This window comes from Chrysemys picta, chromosome 18 (assembly GCF_011386835.1).
Source record: "Chrysemys picta bellii isolate R12L10 chromosome 18, ASM1138683v2, whole genome shotgun sequence".
NCBI lineage: Eukaryota > Metazoa > Chordata > Testudines > Emydidae > Chrysemys > Chrysemys picta.
The window spans coordinates 26,091,771-26,107,995 of NC_088808.1; the positions used below are offsets into that span (position 1 = coordinate 26,091,771).

General features: G+C 39.1%; 1 protein-coding gene and 1 long non-coding RNA gene across 20 annotated transcripts in view; both read left to right on the forward strand.

Moving 5' to 3' along the window:
• Nucleotides 1-16,225, forward strand: part of RALGPS1 (Ral GEF with PH domain and SH3 binding motif 1) — a 381,746-nt gene that overhangs the window by 221,776 nt on the left and 143,745 nt on the right. The window lies entirely within an intron of this gene.
• On the forward strand, nucleotides 16-11,694 carry LOC135976537 (uncharacterized). Its single transcript, XR_010593750.1, has 2 exons — nucleotides 16-9,235; nucleotides 9,478-11,694. It is a non-coding gene; the product is annotated as an uncharacterized LOC135976537 (long non-coding RNA).

Genomic DNA, 16,225 nt, shown 5'->3' on the forward strand with positions numbered 1-16,225 from the left:
ACAGCAGAGGTCTGGCTGAAACCAAACTTTAATACAGTGATGTCACAGCTCACAGCAGTCCAAAGTAATCTGGCGTGCAGGAGGCTGCCTCCCTGGGCTTTGGCAGGGCACATTAGCAACAATTTCCTCTGGACAGCTGAGCTGAAAAACTACCAGTTCCTTATGAAGATATCAATACTTTATAAAGGGTTTTGTTCAGGAAAGGCCAGGCTTCTACTCTTGGGATTATGTAATTTGTTTATTTTACCTACATTTTTCTGTAGCAGTTTGTTGTATTGGTATATGTTAGTAAAGTTGTCTGAATGATTGTGAACCATTTGTTCATAGTACTTAAAAACAGGTAGAAATTAGACCCCTTAGATTTTTGGCATTACTGATTAACTGCTAATATTAATCTAAAAATGAGTTATCTATCTATAAAATTCAAAGCTGTGATTCCTGGGTTCAGAGAGACATTCTGGAATCTACTGTGTGTTTAAGAAGCATGATCTATTTATTTATTTTTGTTCAGACAAGATGTTAGAATATCTATCTATGCAGGATTCAGCTGCAAACTGTCTTGTAGGGGGACTGAGTGTCTTTCCCTTTTAGTGCACGTTTCACAATACAAATGTTGATGTGGAGTATCTTTTAACTCGGGCAATTTGCACAGCAGCCCCTTGATTATTTCTGGGTTTTTACTTAGCCAACCTCTATTTTATTCCTTTTTAGCTCCGTGTGTAGGCAAAAAAGAGAGAATTTGTACTACTATGGACAGACATAAATAATAACTAAAAAGACTATCTTAATGAAAGTAATGAGGGGTGTCTGAACACTTGTAGTTCTACCACCCTCCTCAACCCATGCCTTCAGTTTGCCATGACATTTCCAGGTGAAGACAGAAATCAAATTGTCTAAACTCAAGCAAGCTCTCCAGTTATCTAATACTGTTTAAGGAAATATATTAATATAATTTGGCTGAATTCCAATTTTTTTTTACCTGTTCGCCTGCGAATAATGCTGCTTGGTATTGCACATCTCTTACATGTTCACTATTCATTACTAAAGATTTCTTCCCAATTGATGATTACAAGCTACAAAATCTGCCATTGCTTTTCTATGTGTAGTGTGTACTCATGGTCATTTGCTATAGATCAGTGGTTCACAAACTTTTTTCTGCCAAAAACCCCTTTGGCATCTGCCTAATAGTCCCAGATCCCTTTCATTTCTGGCACTACCAGAATGCCCCTGCCAGTGTGAGAATGTGCCTGCCAGCGTAACATCGCACACAGTGTGCATAATAGATCATGGTGCGCGGAGGACACCATTTTGAGGACAAAATGGCATCCTCCATGTGGCAAAAGTGCCAGAACATCTCTCCAGCACATTCAGGCCTTGCTCATGGAACAGACCCATGCATAACCCCTGATGGGTCCCTAAGAGCCTGGGTGACCCCACTTTGGGAGCCACTGCTATAAATTAGATTTTAAAATAGGTTTCGGTTGGGTTATTAATAAAAGATCCAGTTTTAAGGTGCATCTGTACACTGCTAAAAGACTTCACAGAAATATTACAAATTAAAAGTGAAACTATTTTTTTAAAATGCTTTCAGTGATGACTTAATCACAATTAAAAATCAACAATTAGCAAATTGGGCTATTTCTTTACTTCCTTCACTATTTAGTATCCTAGCCGTCTGAGCAGGCCATTTTAAAAGGTCATACATATGCAAGTTGTTTCTATGTTCTTAGTTAATTTTTGAGACAGATTGTTACAAGAGCTCTCATCTCCTTGCAGGGATTAAGGAAATCCATATTAGAATACTTTAAACTAGATTTATCAAAGGGAAAATAGTAGATAAGTTTTGAATTTAATGGAAAAGATGCATTTCTGTTCATTAAGTACCTACCCTTTAATTTAATTAACAATTAATTATTAATTAATTATAATTAATAATTATAAAGTTTCCTTATTTATAGAAAACTAATGCATACTGTGTTGAAAAGAGCACACTTGTTACCTTTATATATAAAGTTGATTAGTAGGCTGGTCTTAGCCAGTAACAATAAATAGTAAGACAGGAGTAGTCAAGCTTGATGGCCTTTATTAATAGAGTTGACTTTATTATTTAAGAATAGCACATAACAAGGCTAACCATAACACATATAGTACTTGATATTTATGAAACCAAGGCTTACTGCTGATCCCAGTCCTGTCTGGTTCAAGCAGTAACTCAAACGCACTATTTTTTATAGTTTGTTGACAATCTATAGCTTCACTTTTTTCACACATGACAATTACGCACATCCCCTTTTGTCTGATACATTTGCAAATTTGCAAGCACATACTGTAATATTCAGACTTCACAAACTAATGCAGTTAGAACACTTGTTCTGATAAATAGGATTTCATGCTAAACATTAAGCAACTAAACTTTCCACTCTCACTAAACTAAATTTTCCACTCTTAGTAAAGGTTACACAGCTTAACATTATTATTGCAAATTATTCTTAAAGCTTGCTAGGGGTTTGGTTCACTTGACAATAGGCCCTTTGGCCTAATGGTCAACATGCTAAAAAGTATGATTTGTTGGTAATGCAGTAATTGTCCCAGGAACTCATTCTTACTCCTTCAACGGATGTGGCCTTGTGTTCCTTGCAGGAGGATATTACAGAAAGCATCTTTACATTTCAGTTGTCGTCATTGTACTTTATTACTGTGCAATTTGACTTAAAAACATTGACAGGTTCCCCGTATCAAAAGGAGCCACATTTTGGGGTCTGAAGGATCACCAAAGTGCATTCAAATAGTAACCAAGGGCACATGGGACTACAGCTGGTTGAAAAATTTCTGACAGAACAGATTTCCATCAGAAAATGCTCACTTGATGGAATTGACCCGTTCAACAGGAACATGTCAATTCCATCAAAACAACTGATGGAAACTGAGCAGACTTGCCTGCCTAGTTTCCTACGTGGATCCCTGATGCCCAGCTCCCTTGCTGACCACCTGGCAGGTGGGTGGACAGATGGGCTGCCTGGTTCTCAACCTCCGTGGCTGCCTAGCAGGTGGGTTGGCCTGCTGCCTGGGTGCTTGGCTGCCCCACTGGGGAGCAATGGCATAGCTGGAAATGTTAAAAAAAAATCACTCTCTCTTTTGAAATGGATTTTTTCAAAAAATTTCTCTTCTGTGGAAAATTTCAAATTTCTGCCTTTTTATTCCAATTTGGAATGGTAAAATTTTCTACAGGATAGCAATTCCAGTTCATACATGGAACCATATTCAGCAAACCCAGTATTCAGCACATGCTTAAGCCCCATTGATTTTAATGTGGTTTAAGCACGTACTTAAAAATTAAACACATGCTTTAGTGCTTTGCTGAACATAAGGAGGCATAATTTCTCCATAGAGGGCTAGATGAGGCATTCTCATGAGAGGTCTGTTTCATTAAAAAATTAATAAATTTTGCTTATCAGAGGAACACCAAAAAGGTAAGAAAAGCGATGGGAAAGATCAGAAAAAGCCTACGGACATGTCTACACTTACAAGTTTACAGCAGCACAGCTGTACTGATACAGCTGTGTTGCTGTAAGAGCGCTCCTCTTACAGCTGCATTATGCTGACAGGAGGGAGCTGTCCCGTTGGCATAATAAAACCAGCTCAGCAAGTGGCATTAGCTATGTCGGTGGGAGAGCGTCTCCCATCATCATAGCGCTGTGCACATGAGCACTTATGCCGGCAAAAGTTACGTCACTTGGGTGTTTTTTTGTTGCACCCCTGAGCAACAGAAGTTTTGCTGACATAAATGTTAGTGTAGACATGCACCATGTCTGAATTTTCCAAACTTAGCTTTTTTGTTTGACAAATGTTTGTGGATGGTAGGGAGTAGGGAGAATCCTATAACGTGACATTAGAAATTAATGAGAAATTAAACTAACTTTAGTGGTCTTCAGAATAATATCTCATATAGGACTGCTTACAGACAGTACCCACCTTTTGGGTATCTTTGGACAATTCCAGATGAGTATTCATGCATTGCAGTTGCACCTATTTTTGTGCTAATACTGTAACTGCATATGAGGATAGAGTACATGGGCAAGAACGCATGTTTGTGTGTCAGCTTGGTCCTTTGAAGACATGTTCACCAGGCATGCACCTTCTAAAAAAAACATTAACCTAATCAGATAAACCTCAGATGAAAATTCCAGCTCTAATCCAGTTCTGAGGTTAATCTATTACTGTATTCAATGTCATCCTCTATACTCAGTTAGACTGACCATTGTTGTATTCTGACTTCCCTTCCTTACATAACACTTTTCCTGTTTCAAGCATTTTACCTTTACAACACTCCTGTGATGTATGTACCAGTAAATATTTAAACTTTCTTTTTATATGGGAAAGCTGAGGCAGAGAAGTTCTTTTAATTCTCCAAGGCCATTGAAAAAGTCAGTGCCAAACACAGGATTAGTACTCAGGAATTCCTGATTCCCACTAGACTACTTGTAATTCAGAGTATCAAAATTATCTTTACTTTTCCTCTTTGAGCCTCTTGGAGATGACTATTCATATTATTTGTTTCTTGGACAAGCTTTCTTTCTGAGCAACTCTGACAAGACATATAAGCACCCTGCCAACCCTATGTCTATTTTTCTCTTTCAGCACTTATGATCTAACCAAGTTCTCTGTGGTTTTCTGTGCAGACTGATCATTCAAAATTTTCATTTGATGAAGAGATTTTCTTTTCTAGGTTCTGTTAAAATGTGCCTATCAGGGTGAGCAAGTAAAGTCTCCCCACACTCTAGAGGTTAGGGAGCTTTTATGTAGAGATTCCATCTGTTTTTTAGAAAATCAGACTGGTTTGGCAGAATGCTCTATAAATCCGTCATAGGAAGGATAGAAGGCAAAATGGGATTTTGCATCCACCTTTTACAAGGGTGTGATTTCCACTTGGACAAAATGGAAACTTGCTTATCTTTGATTTGCAAGGTCTTGACATCAAGGTCAGTCCATTCATCTTCATTAAGATTTTAGACTGAATGTCATAGTTTTCAGAAAACTTCACAATGGCTACATTTCCATTTTAATATATGCATCTTACAAGTTGATTATTAAATGTGCCTTGGTTTCAGATACATACAATAATGAAGGAAAATGGTCATTCTTCCTAACGGTGTCTTCTGCCTTGTGTGGTGTTCCAAGCAGCAGAGGCATCATAATAAATTAAATATAATTTTCAGTTTTTGTTCTATAGCGTGTCATGAGATACAACCAATGGGTAACAAGTGCTGCCTTAATAATAAACACAAGATTGATCTTCATTTTATAAATAAAAGATCACGACAGTCTGAGTATCTTTGATCTCACTGTATGCTTCTGACAATGATTGTGAGAGAAAGGTATTGTAACAGAAGAGATTCTAACTGTTTTTGCCTATTGGGCAAAAATCTGGCCATATAATATAAACATAATGTCACCATAAAAGGATGACTCATAGTGAATGACAAACATGCTTTCAAACATCCTTTTAATCGCATATATATTCATTATTATTATTAATTTTATTATTTATTTGTATTACCATAGCATGAGCAATGTCTTCGCTGCAGAGGTAGTTCGAATTGTCTACACAGGAGTTATCTCCTCTCAAGATAGCCTACCTCAAGTGGGAGCAGTCATACTGCAAAATAACACTCCATCTGCACAGTGATTGGATTAGCAGTACAGAGTAGATGTGGCTCCACTATTATGCCTCAAGATAACACTGCAGTAAAGACAAGCCCGTGATCCTTAAAAGGGTTTTCTCAGCACTTCCTGCTGATGATTAGACATATTATATTTTAGATTCCAAAAACAATAAACCTCAACCAATTTTCATGTGCAATGAGTTGGTGGTTGTAACTCAGAGTGATTAAGAGTGCATTTCATGGTTCCAAGTACACCTCTACCTCGATATAACGTGACCTGCTATAACACGAATTTGGATAGAACGCGGTAAAGCAGTGCTCCGGGGGGCAGGGCTGCGCACTCCGGTGGATCAAAGCAAGTTCAATATAATGCAGTTTCACCTATAATGTGGTAAGATTTTTTTGGCTCCCGAGGACAGCGTTATATCGTGGTAGAGGTGTATCAGAGGGGTTGATCACATCCACCCTGACTGAATTGGCCTTCAACATTGGTTCTCCACTTGTAAGCTAACTCCCTTCTCTTCATGTGCCAATATATATTTATACCTGTATTTGTAATTTTCATTCCATGCATCTGAAGAAGTGGGTTTTTTACCCACGAAAGCTTATGCCCAAATACATCTGTTAGTCTTTAAGATGCCACCGGACTCCTCGTTGTTTTCATTTCATGGTTGTGACCCTACTTGCATGGACATGGAGAATGAAGTATTCTTGCACCCTTAGAGATTGGTCCCTCCAGAAAGGGGTGGGGCGGCAGGAACAGCATGTAGAAACTTACCCTGCTTCTTCCTTTTCCTTCCTGTTCTGTGGTTTAAAGAGTTTCAATCGATCATTAGCATTCACTTCAAAACAAAAAACACTGTGGCCACCATGAACCGGTTATGAAACCAAGCTCTCGTTGCTTTGGATGCTGACTCTGGAAGTCACCTCGGCCAAGTAATGGCATGTGGAAGGCTGGATCAAATTTCCTTTAACTATTTTCTAAAATGTGATTATGTTAATGGCTTACACAGGTGTAAACATTTTTACTGTACTGTGTGTCTGATTATATTTTGCTTTGTGAATACTTAGTGTGTGAGGAGTCAGCACTAGTCCCAGGGGCTCAGAGGGGTTGATAGGTAAAGGGTCTGCATCCTGCGATTGTTCCTAGAGACCCCAAGCCAGGGTCAGTGCCAGGACTCTGTTCAGACTCAGGAGGCTTAAAGAGTGCATGGGGTCCACCTTGGAAGACCCCTAAACCTAACTGCTTGGGAATGTCCAGAAAGAGTGGGAGCACTACCAGTGCTATCAAATTCATGTAGACTCTAGAGTATGTCTCAGGGAATGTAGAGGCACTGATCGGTCTTCAGGGTCAGTCTGTGATGTTCTGTAGATGAGCAAAAGAATCTTGAATTTAGTCTAGTACCTGATAGAAGCCAGTGCAGTAACTTCAGTATCAGGATGCTCAGAGGTCCTGTCTTCATTTACTTTGCATTTATATAGTACCTTTTATCCAAGAATCTTCAAATATGTCAGACATAAAAGAAATGTCAGGGATTATGTGGGTGTGCTGTTCAATAGAGAAGGTGTGCTGGTAATGGAAGATGATAGGAACATACTGCTTCTCAATGCCTACTTTATTTTAGTCTTCTCACAAAAAATGACATGACCAGATGACTAGCAAAATTACCATAGATGATAAAGGGGAAGGGATGCAGATTGAGATAAGTAAAGAACAAGTCAGAGATTTTCTGACCAATTTGAATGAATAGGCATCAGCAGGGCCTGACACTATTCACTCCAGGGTACTGAAGGAATTAGCTGAAGAAACCTCAGAGCCACTGGCAATAATATTTGCAAACTCATGGATGACAGGAGATGTCCTGGAAGACTGGAGGAGGGCTAACGTATGCCCATCTTTAGAAACAGGAAAAAGGAGGAGACTGGGAACGATAAACCAGTCAGCGCGACTTTGATACTGGGAAGCTACTAGAGCAATGTATAAAACGTTCAATTTGTGAATATGTGGAGGATGAAGGGGTAGTCACTAGCAGCCAGCATGGATTTACGATGAACAAATCATGCCAAACAAGCTTGATTTCCTTCTTTGACAGGGTAACTAGTTTGGTGGATGGGGGGAAGGCGGTGGATAAGCGTAGTACCTAGACCTCAACAAGACTTTTGACACAGTCCCACATGACATTCTGATAAGTGAGCTGGAGAAATGTGGGCTCAGCTGAACTACCATTAAGTGGATACATAATTGGTTAAACAACTGTAAACTGAGTAACTATTAATAGATTATTATTTATCTAAAAGTAAATAGAATCAGTTGAGAGTTTTGCATTACTAAGCAGTCTCTGCAATCTGTTTCTAGAGAGTGGGGAGGAGGAAAATAAGAAAGAGGAAGGGTAAAAAAATACTTGAGTGTGAGAAGATGAACCAAAGAATCAGAGAACAAAATTTAGTGGAGTTCTTAATTTTGTATTTGTCTTCTAGATAAAATAATCTTGGAAACATGGGAAAAGGAAAGGTTGGAGGGATACTTTCCAGAAATAATCTGTTAATTGGTAGCTAAAATTTCAAAGCTGTGAAGCTGTATAAAGCTATTCTCATGTCTGGTGATAATGGAAGAGTTAGCCATGTAAAGATGAGGAAAGGGAAAAAAAGGAGAAAGAAATAGGCCCTGAAGTGGCAATCTGCTTTAACATGGTAATGTTGGAGATTTTTAAAGCAGAACAGCTTATGTTCTGCTGGATATCTCATGATATCCTACAGGATGAAGAATAAAATCTCCAGTTATAACTCTATGAAATAAATAAATAAACACATTGGTGAACTAACAAGATGTTTGCTAACTTCATCAAACAATTGAGGCCTGATCGAAAGCCCATTGAGACCAGGAGCTGTTCATCCATCAACTTCAGTGGGCTTTGGGCTAGCTCCCTCTTTGCTTGGTATTGTATTCCAACCTTTGGGATGCTCAGCCGCTTGACAGATCAGGCTCTTACCAGACAACATATCTCGACCTAGGATATCTCCATTAACTTTGTCTAGATATGTTGTCTGGTAAGAGCCTGATCTATCAAGCTGCTGAGCATCCTCCAGATGATGCTGAGCACCTTCAACTTCCTTTAAAGCCTGAATGTTTAGGCTTTTATCACCCAATCCTACACATTCTTTACTACATGCGTAGTCTCTTTAAACTAAGTGGGATTACTCTCATCTCTAAAGGTACTCATGTGTAAATGTTTGCCGGATTGTGGCCTTAAATTGCAAGTTCACCAGGGAAGGGACTGTTTTAATTCTTGTCTCTAAAGCACCTTGCATACTGCATGCTTATTGGGTGCTGTGGTAATAATATTGAACAGATCTTGCCAGGGCTTCTTCAGAGAAATTTGGCTAGCTGTCTGCGTTAAATGCATTATAAATATTAATGTCCCTGCAGGTAGAAACACGTAGCAGGTAATCCATGGCAGTTCCAATTCAGGATTTGTGGTGTCACTTTGTTTTATATCTTAAAAGGGGAGTATCCTGAAGTAATCTTATTACTTGATTGAAAATTCATTTCTAGGTTAACAAAGGAGAGGAAGGTTTCAGAGTAGCAGCCGTGTTAGTCTGTATCCGCAAAAAGAAGAACAGGAGGACTTGTGGCACCTTAGAGACTAACAAATTTATTAGAGCATAAGCTTTCGTGGACTACAGCCCACTTCTTCGGATGCATATGCATCCGAAGAAGTGGGCTGTAGTCCACGAAAGCTTATGCTCTAATAAATTTGTTAGTCTCTAAGGTGCCACAAGTCCTCCTGTTCTTCTTTTTTTAAAGGAGAGGAAGTGCTTTGTTTCAGTACAGAGAGGGATTTTTTAGAAAACCTTTAATTTTTTTTTTCAGTCAGATATTATAATTGATTTTGGAGCATTTTGCACTGTCCCTTGCATGAGGAAGCACAGCTAATTCTGATCGTCTCTCTATCTGATGACTTTTGTCTAGTATTGACTAGTATTGTGTGCAACGCTGGACTTTTTAAAAGTGTTTGGTGACTTGGTGACTAATGGTCTGAATGAATAGTAGAGGCCCTGAACTCAGGGACACAGAATATTTGAATTATACAGGTGAGCTATATATCCAGCCAACCAAAATCTAACATCAGAATTCCAGAGGCCTAATTCTGTCATTTGATGATCATTATTTCTTGGTGTGATGCCCTAACATAGACTATACTGCTTGTGTCACACCCATGGTCATTTTTTGTAATATCCCAAAGCTTTACAAAACCACACAACATAATAAAGAAAACAGTCTTGCCTTTCTCCATATGGCTTCTTCAGGCTCTGGCATTCTTCACTGTTGGGTGTGGCAACACCAGTATAGTGCATGCTGGGGCAATGAACCATATGGGAAGAAGCACCATTCCACAGTGGGCCTAAACCTGGGACTTGAAAAAAAGAAACTAAGAAAAGGTAGATTTTTAACATTATCAAGTATGATTGCCCTTCTATTCTAATTATTTGAGGTATTTAAGGGCAAAATCCCTTCTTAGCCCGCTTATCTTGGGTTTTCTGGACTAATTTTGATATGGCTCAAACACTTCATTTTAAGAAGGATGTATGTAAGGACAAAATCAGAAAAGCTAAGGCACAAAATGTAGGAATAAAATCAGGAAGGGTAAGGAACAAAATGAGTTACAACTAGTAAAAGAACATGAAGGGCAATAAGAAGAGGTTCTATAAAAATATTAGGAGCTAGAGAAAGGAGTGTGTTGGTCCACGACATAGTGGGGAAGCAGAGCTAATAACTGATAACATTAAGAAGGCTGAGGTGTTTAATGTCTATTTTGTCTCAGTCTTCGCTAAAAGGGTTAATTGTGACCAGATGCTCCACACATTTAGTACTAACAAAGAGGAAGAAACACAAGCCAAAATAAGGAAAGAACAGGTTAGAGAATATTTAGATAAATTAGATGTATTCAGTTACTCAGGGACTGATGAAATTCACACTATAGGGTACTTAAGGAACTAGCTGAACTAATTGGAACCATTAGTGATTATCTTCAAGAACTCATGGAGGATGGGTACGGTCTAGGTCTCAGAGGACTGGAGAAGGGTAAACATAGTACCTATTCTTATAAAGGGGGAAAAGGAGGACCCGGCAAATTTACAGACAAGTCAGCCTAACTTCAATACCTGGAAAGACACTAGAACAAATTATCAAACAATCAGTTTGTAAGCACCTAGAGAATGACAGAGTATTAAATGTTAGCCAGCATAGATTTGTCAAGAACAAATTATGCCAAACCCACCTAATATCCTTCTTTGACAGGATTACTGGTGTACTGGATGGGGAAAAGCAGTAGATGTGATATATCAGTCCGACTTGACATTCTCATAAGCAAATTAGGGAAATGTGGTCTAAATGAAATTCCTATAAGGTGGATGGACAACTGGTTAAAAGACTGTACTCAATGAGGAGTTATCAATGGTTTGTTGTCATACTAGGGGGATGTATCTGGGATTCCACAAGATCAGTCCTGGGTCTGTTACTGTTCAATATTTTCATGAATGACTTGGATAATAGAGTGGAAAGTATGCTTATAAAATATGCAGTTGAGACTATGATAGAGGGGTTCCAAGCATTCTGGAGGACAGGATTAAAATTCAAAATGACCTTGAAAAATTTGAGAATTCGTCTGAAATTAACAAGATGAAATTCAATAATGATAAATGCAAAGTACTTCACTAAGGAAGGTAAAATCAAATGCACATCTACAACTAAATGGGAGATAATTGACTAGGTGATAGCGCTGCTGAAAAGGATCTGGGGATTATAATACATCACAAATTGAACGAGTCAACAACGTGATGCAGTTGCAAAAAAACCCTAATATAATTCCGGGATCTATTTAGCAGCAGTGTCATGTGTAAGACACGGGAGTTAATGTACCACTCTACTCAACACTACTGAGGCCTTGGAGTACTGAGTCCAGTTGTGGGTGCCACACTTTAAGAAAGATGTGGACAAAACTGGAGAGCGTCCAGAGAAGAGCAACAAAAATAATGAAAGGTTTAGAAAATTTGACCTATGAGGAAATGTTTAAAAAAAAAAAAAGTTTTTAGTCTTGAGAAAAGACAACTGAGGGGGACCTGGTAACAGTCTTCAAATATGTTGAGGGCCGTTACAAAGATGGTAATCAATTGTTCTCCATGTCCACTGAAGGTAGGACAAGTAGTAATGGACTTAATCTGCAGCAAGAGAGATTTAGGTTAGATATTAGGGAAAACTTTTTAACTAGAAAGGTAGTCAATCTCTGAAACAGGCTTCCAGGGGAGCTTGTGGAATCCCCATCACTGGAGGTTTTCTGTCAGAGACAGTCTAGGTATACTTGTTCTTGCCTCAGTGCAGAGATGGTGGATTAGATGACCTTTCAATATCCCTTCCAGCCCTACATTTCTGTGATTTTTATACTGAAAAATTGGAGAGAGACGAAAAGGCCCATCAAATTTATTCAATTAGAGAAAATTCCTTACACTGTGAGACTTAAAGAACTCAATCTGTTTATTTTATGAAAAGGGAGATTGTGGTGACTTGAATTATAGTGCATATGTACCTTCACAGGAAGAATATACCAGATACTTAAGAGCTCTTTAATCTAGCAGAGAAAGTCACAAGAAGGACCAATGGCTGAAAGTTGAAGCCAGAGAAATTCAAATTAGAAATAAGGCATAGCTTTATAACAGTGAGGAACAAACTACCAAGGGGTGTGGTGGATTTTCCATCTCGTGATGTCTTCAAATCAAGATTGGATGCCTTTCTGGAAGGTAGTCTTCAGTCAGACATAATTTAACCCAATTATCCCTATACTGAGCCCAATAACTTAATAGCCTGTGTCGTACAGGATGTCAGACTAGATATAATGATCCCTTCTGGTTTTATAATCTATGAATCTATACGTTCAGAAGGCCCTATGCCTGACCTTCCTGTTTGCAACTGTAATTTACATAGATGACGTTTACGCCCTCTTTTTTGCACCTTCAAAAAGAATTGCAAATGCATATCACAATGCCTGCACCTCCTACCTTTAGTATGCCCACAAGTTGGTGCAAATACTCATTCTAGATCTTGACCTCTCCTTCAGTCTGAGACGTGGAAATGTGATGAGACATATATCCCTACATTGGCATTAAAAGGGTTAACTGGGAGCAAGAGAGCTTGATTAAGGCCCCTGTTGCACTTTAAGGGTGAGTCAGACCCAACTGAAGATGAAGCCCAGTTGGGGAGGATCTCGGTGGTGATCAAAAAGGAAGTATGCCCAGATGAGAAGTAGGCTGTAGGAAGAGAGGGGAAGAACTCTGCAGTCTCCTTCTGGTTGCTAGAGATTGAAGGAAGGGCTTACAGAGGGAGGTAGATGTCCAGTAGGCCCATGGAGGAGCTGACGGAAAGGATCTGAAGGAAGGCCAGGGTAGTCCAGAGATGCATTGAGGAGTCTGAAAGAGCACCTGCAGTGAGTCCTCCCTTCTACATGGAAAGGTCAGTCCCAGAAAGGAAATATCAGATAACATATTTTCCAGTTTTTCCCATGCAGTTCAACTATGTGTACAAAGTATCAGGCTAAAATCATGCCTATGAAAGAGAGTCAGCCCTTTGAGAAATTTACCATTTAATGTCTGTAGCACATTCCTTACGAAATTATAAAGATATGTAGCTAAACTATGGTCTTTCTAGTGTTCAGCTTTCAAGCACAGCAGCTGTGCACCTTGGACTGTTTTATGCCTTTCATTTTATTCAAGATTACCTTCTCTGGTAGTTTGCTAACAATTACATTTATAAGAGCCAGATTAACGTGAACGATCTAAGAAATGTGTGTTATCATGTGTTTTTTGTTTTTGCTGTGTATCTTGTACTTATGACTCAGAGGACATAATGTAGACATGACTCAGAAAGAAAAAAATAAGTCTCATCTTTGTGGAGAGAATTTTAACAAGCAAGTGTGCAGTCATGCAACATATTTGGAACAGGGCAAAAACTGCTTCTTTCACCCTGACTGTACTTAATAGCTGTAATGCCCATCAATTTCCAGTTTTTTTCAAAGGGCATTATGGAAAATGAATAGAATTTTTTTTACCATGTACCTCCAGTGAATCTGCAACTAACCTTTGAATCACATTTTTTCTCCCTTATATCAGGGTCTTTACTTTTTGTTTTTCACTTATTTGTTTCATTTAACACATGGTAAAATTGTAATATGGTAGTTGGTATAGGTTTTTCAACTTCTCAAAATAAACATCAAAACTATGAGAATTGTATATTGTAACATTTTTTCCTAAAACATTTCAGAATGTATAATGTACACAAACACAGGCGTATTGCAACTCTGAAGCAAATGGACAAAACTGCTTGTTTGAAGGGACCAGGCTATTGAATGGTAGGGAAAGGGGTCTTCTTGATTGTTTTTTAATATGAAACCTGTGTTTATGCATTGTTTCTGCTGTGAAGACTATAGTGTGTTTACTGTAATTTCTTAACCTAAAATATAGAGGTGACCAGAGAGCTAAGAAGGTAATCACTTGCTTTTATAGAAATTATTAGGTGAAATAAGTGTTGTGTTCATGTGTCTATGTCAGATGACCATAGATTTGAGTGTTTTCCTCACCTCACCCACTGTACATTGAGAGAATTATACCCCCGGAGATTGAATTCAGCCTAGATAATTGTTTCTCGCCAGTTTGTAATACAGTACTCTTGCTTTTCATAACTAAGATTGTAAATAGTTTAATTGACCAGATGCTTGGATGATTAATTCAAGACAACTATGTTAGAATTTATGATTACTGACCATACTGGAAGTAGTTCCCACAAAAGTAGGCATCCATGCGAATAGATTTCTTCTAGCACATTCCATTGTTTGAAAGGTCCATCTTGTTTTTACTGTGTTTCAATCTTCCAGTTCAAGATCAGATTTGGACTAATATTGACTACTGCATTTCTATTACAATATGTACATGTTTCATTGCATGATGAAGTTTGTTTAGATTTAGGGGATTAGTGGGGAGTAAGCCCCACTCCCCTCTACTTGGCCATTTTAGGACTACCCAGATTGCAGATAAAATGCAGGGAGGAGAGAGCAATATGCCTGTCACTGACTTCTACGTTATTCTAGCCTTCATTGTTTTTGTAATCCGTGTGGAAAGGTTTTTAGTTACTACTTGGGTATGCACATTGAAGGTAAGATACATTTGACTAGTTCTATGAAGCATGCTGTCCTCTTTTGGATTTTTGACTGTTTGCATCTGCTAAACCAGTGGTGGGCAGACTGTGGCCCGCGGGCTGCCCGCGGCCCAATAGCGGATTACCCTGACTGCCCGTGAGACAATTTGTTTACCTTCACTGTGCGCCGGCGTAGCCGCCCGCAGCTCCCAGTGGCTGCGGTTCGCCAATCCAGAGTCACAGTTCTGATGTGTTTACTTTAGGTAATAAATAGTTGTGACTACCATCGAAAATTTGAAAGTGAATTCATGAAGGGAGAACACAATATCCATTCCTCGTTCTCTATTTGTGAAGGGGCCAAGTCCAACTCTGTCTCATCTGATTGGATTTTTGCTATGGCTTTGTAGTTGGCACGTAGAAACTTATCTGAGAGAGGAGAAGTATTTCATCCAAATAATGAATAAGTTGTCATAGTGGTGCAGGTTCAGAAACTTCCTTTGTTTGTTTTGTAAATAAGAACCTAATTTCCAAATCAGCCCATATATCACCTCTGTAGCAGTTGGAGTGGTCTCTTCTTAAAATTTACATTGACATAGCTAAATCGGTTGGGGTGGATTTTTCAACTACTGATGTAGTTATGCTGACATAACCCCCAGTGTAGATGCAAGTAGATCGATGGAAGAAGGCTTTCATCATTCTACCTACCTTATTCCTTATTATGGTGTTCCTACAGCAATGGAAAAACCTGACCCCTTGCTATAGATTGTGCCTACACTACGGAATTATGCTGGCATAGCTACAGCACCATAGCTATGCTGATATAGTCCCTGTAGTGTAGACAGGACCTTGTGGTTTATCTTCACTGCAACAGTTAGCTCAAATTACAACACTCAAGTTACTCCACTCAAGCTAGCCTCGTCCAATCACCGCACCTTAAGTGGAGTAGGGTAGGGTGGTCTGGCTTGCTGGGGGAAGGGGTATAGTGCTTTATGGGTTGGGAATGAGAGAGGCACAGAAGCTGGTCCAAACAGAGTGATTCACTGTGGCAACGCTAACTCATTGCCCAGGTACCACAAGGGCTGGGGAATTGATTAAGGGCAAGCCCGGGCAGAGAAACCCTTTTTCCCAAGACCAGGTGGAGCAGTTCCCTCTCTCTGGCCTGCTGTGGTCAGGATATTTTTCAGGAACAGGACAGTGAAGGCCCAGTAGTGTCATAATAGATCCCAGAATCCAGAAGACAGTGGAGGTGGCAGTCGTGATGATAAAGCTGGTCCTTGGTCCCACTGCTTCCATTTAATGGTCTCTATATAAATATTGTCAAAGAAGCGGTGGCAACCTCATCCTATTAGAATTAACCAGTGGAAATACCTTTTGATTATTT